Here is a 4,596-nt window from a genome sequence, read left to right as displayed (position 1 = left end):
CAAGATCGTCTCATCCCGGGTGGTGTGGTGTCCTGTGGCGGCCTTCAGTCCAGAGTGCAATGTTATGCAACGTTGGCTATAATTATGCGTTATCTGTCTGGAGCATTAACGGACTACGGGAATGTGTTGGCCCCCGTGAACCTTTCCTACCCAGTGTCCTCCTGCTGTTGGGTTTATTCTCTCCAAATGTCGTTGCTCAAACATAAAGGCCAATATCAGTCAAACTTATTCTGCCATAGTCAGAATCCCACTTCCACCCAAACCACGTTTCAGTGATATATATATATATATATATATATATATATATATATATATATATATATATATATATATATATATATATATATATATAAAACATACAAGTGACCAAACCTATGGAGGGTGTATCATGCCGTATTTAAATACAATACAAACATCGGAATGCAATACACACATCGGAATGGAATACACGTGTAACACCAAATACAATGCAAAAATACGGAATGTTTGTGCCAAAATAAAAGCAATGTGTATTACATTTGAGCGCAGCGTATTCCATTCTAGCATGTGTATTGTATTTGGTCACGAGTGTATTCCATTCTGCATGTGTATTACATTTGAGCGCTGTAGGTATTATGGCACTCGCAAATACAATGCAAATTAGTATCCGCCCATATGCAAATTAGTATCCGCCCATAGGTTCTGCCCTTTCCGGCCATAGGATTCGCGATGCCAACGATGACGACAGTTTCTGTAATAGCTTATTAATAAAGATTCGAAAAATTATGCTGACCATCGTATTATCTTAGTTTAATGTCATTTCAATGAATCATATAACTTTTATTTACAACAAGCACAACACAAAAATCGCTATTATGCACCGTCTTTGTCTGCTCGCAGCACCGCTTGTCCAGTTGACAGCAGGGGCAGAGAATATTTCTACCCCGGAATTCCATTCAAATGCCCGCGTCAGTCAGCCTTTTCCGTAGAAATACATCGCTCCGTTATATATCTAACGTTACATGTTTTAAGGCTGATCTGTGCATGATAGTGCTGCATTATGTTGATCTATTTATATCGATCTATAAACGCGGAGATTGGAGCCCCAGACAGCGCTGCACTCGTATCTATCAGCCTGTCTGTATAATGATGTCGTTGAATGCCGATGCTGTGGTACTGTGCTGAATGAACCATTCGCTGACTGTCTTAATAAATCAAGTACAGAGATTCCAACCCGTGTTGAACATTCTATTTCCTTGTCAAATCGTGTATGCTGTCATTGCTGTGCACCATGAGATGACAACGCATTTAAGATCACAATCCTCAATAGATTGATTCCATCGTTTTACCGACAAGAAGATTCTACAATCTATCAGCCTTTCCGTAGAAATACATCGCTCCCTGTATAACGATATATATCTAACGTTACATGTTTTAATAGTAAGGGCATTTTACCAGATATTTGACCAATCTGCGAAGTAAATCGTTACCAAGAAATTTCTTCACCAATGTGTTTCTAAAGGTGTGTAATAACATGTCCTAAAAGGTTGAAATTCAACTCCTGTGGGAAACATCATAAAAAACTGCTCAAAGTTGGGGTACCGATAACCGATTTTCGAAAATTCGAAAATGCTTAAATTGGACTTGAGTAACTTTTGAGGGGTCAAACTAGGCATTTTTCATGATTCTGAGTTGATTGCAAGCATTTATTTGTCACCAAGAGCACTTCCTGGTGCAACCCCCAAACCCCCCCCACCCCCATTGGTGGTTGGCATTCAAAGTGAGGAAGTTTGGAGGTAACAGGTAACATTAGACAACATTAGACAGCACCAGCAGAGAGGCACTATGATGGGCATGGACACTTAGTCATAGGCCTCACTACATGTGGAACAATAGAACCAGGCTGCTTGAGCTACTCACACAGCCCAGCAGAGAGGTACTATCATGGGCATGGACACTTAGTCATAGGCCTCACTACATGTGGAACAATAGAACCAGGCTGCTTGAGCTACTCACACAGCCCAGCAGAGAGGTACTATCATGGGCATGGAAACAGAGTCATAGGCCTCACTACATGTGGAACAATAGAACCAGGCTGCTTCATTTACTCACACAGCCCAGCAGAGAGACACTATCATGGGCATGGAAACAGAGTCATAGGCCTCACTACATGTGGAACAATAGAACCAGGCTGCTTCAGCTACTCACTCAGCCCAGCAGAGAGACACTCTGCTGGGCAGTAACTTACCTGTTATGGAGGCCTAAAAAAAGGGAGATGAAAGTGAAGCTGAATAGCTTCACTCTCACCTCCCATTGTGGAAGAGATGTACCAACATGAGATGTACCAAGGACTACCAGAGGTGTTCAGCTAGACACACAGCCCAGAGACAACACACCTTCCATGGGTGCTGTGACTAGGCCTGTGGCCCTATGCTGGAGGTCACATGAGCTCCAGGGCCTAACTGCTACTCTGTCAGTCCCATTAGGAGTGCTCTCACTGGGCCTAGCTGTCTACCATTCACCCCTCATCTGGAGCTCTGACCTCCAGGGCCTAACTGCTACTCTGTCAGTCCGATTAGGAGTGCTCTCACTGGGCCTAGCTGTCTACCAGTCACCCCTCTTCTGGAGCTCTGACCTCCAGGTACTATGTGATACACTGCCAGTCCGATTAGGAGAGCCCTCACTGGGCCTAGCTGTCTACCAGTCACCCCTCTTCTGGAGCTATGACCTCCATGATAGTGCCTCTCTGCTGGGCTGTGTGAGTAGCTCAAGCAGCCTGGTTCTATTGTTCCACATGTAGTGAGGCCTATGACTAAGAGTCCATGCCCATCATAGTGCCTCTCTGCTGGTGCTGTCTAATGTTGTCTAATGTTACCTGTTACCTCCAAACTTCCTCACTTTGAATGCCAACCACCAATGGGGGTGGGGGGGGTTTGGGGGTTGCACCAGGAAGTGCTCTTGGTGACAAATAAATGCTTGCAATCAACTCAGAATCATGAAAAATGCCTAGTTTGACCCCTCAAAAGTTACTCAAGTCCAATTTAAGCATTTTCGAATTTTCGAAAATCGGTTATCGGTACCCCAACTTTGAGCAGTTTTTTATGATGTTTCCCACAGGAGTTGAATTTCAACCTTTTAGGACATGTTATTACACACCTTTAGAAACACATTGGTGAAGAAATTTCTTGGTAACAATTTACTTCGCAGATTGGTCAAATATCTGGTAAAATGCCCTTACTATTAAAACATGTAACGTTAGATATATATCGTTATACAGGGAGCGATGTATTTCTACGGAAAGGCTGATAGATTGTAGAATCTTCTTGTCGGTAAAACGATGGAATCAATCTATTGAGGATTGTGATCTTAAATGCGTTGTCATCTCATGGTGCACAGCAATGACAGCATACACGATTTGACAAGGAAATAGAATGTTCAACACGGGTTGGAATCTCTGTACTTGATTTATTAAGACAGTCAGCGAATGGTTCATTCAGCACAGTACCACAGCATCGGCATTCAACGACATCATTATACAGACAGGCTGATAGATACGAGTGCAGCGCTGTCTGGGGCTCCAATCTCCGCGTTTATAGATCGATATAAATAGATCAACATAATGCAGCACTATCATGCACAGATCAGCCTTAAAACATGTAACGTTAGATATATAACGGAGCGATGTATTTCTACGGAAAAGGCTGACTGACGCGGGCATTTGAATGGAATTCCGGGGTAGAAATATTCTCTGCCCCTGCTGTCAACTGGACAAGCGGTGCTGCGAGCAGACAAAGACGGTGCATAATAGCGATTTTTGTGTTGTGCTTGTTGTAAATAAAAGTTATATGATTCATTGAAATGACATTAAACTAAGATAATACGATGGTCAGCATAATTTTTCGAATCTTTATTAATAAGCTATTACAGAAACTGTCGTCATCGTTGGCATCGCGAATCCTATGGCCGGAAAGGGCAGAACCTATGGGCGGATACTAATTTGCATATGGGCGGATACTAATTTGCATTGTATTTGCGAGTGCCATAATACCTACAGCGCTCAAATGTAATACACATGCAGAATGGAATACACTCGTGACCAAATACAATACACATGCTAGAATGGAATACGCTGCGCTCAAATGTAATACACATTGCTTTTATTTTGGCACAAACATTCCGTATTTTTGCATTGTATTTGGTGTTACACGTGTATTCCATTCCGATGTGTGTATTGCATTCCGATGTTTGTATTGTATTTAAATACGGCATGATACACCCTCCATACAAACCGACCTGAACGTTTAGAAGGATTGGCGGCCTACACTCTGCGACACAACGAAGGCCTATGACCATTAATCAGGACACATTTCTCCGAGCCAGTTTTATGAGTAGCCTACAGAAAATGTCTCCCCCCTGTCTATATACCCCCCTGTGAATAGGCCATTTAGTGTATTATGTATAGAGGTTCACATAATAGATACATTCTCAGATGTCTACCGACCACTTATCCCCCTATGTTTTATTGATATCCCCCCCTATTTATGTCTCATTCTTTAAAAAAAATATTTTTTATTATTATCTTAAGACTGTGTTTGTCTGTTAGCACCTAGGGTTTGC

This window comes from Nansenia antarctica, assembly GCF_963989245.1.
Source record: "Nansenia antarctica genome assembly, chromosome: 7".
In the NCBI taxonomy this organism is placed as follows: Eukaryota; Metazoa; Chordata; class Actinopteri; order Argentiniformes; family Microstomatidae; genus Nansenia; species Nansenia antarctica.
Note: the sequence above shows the minus strand (reverse complement) of the source record.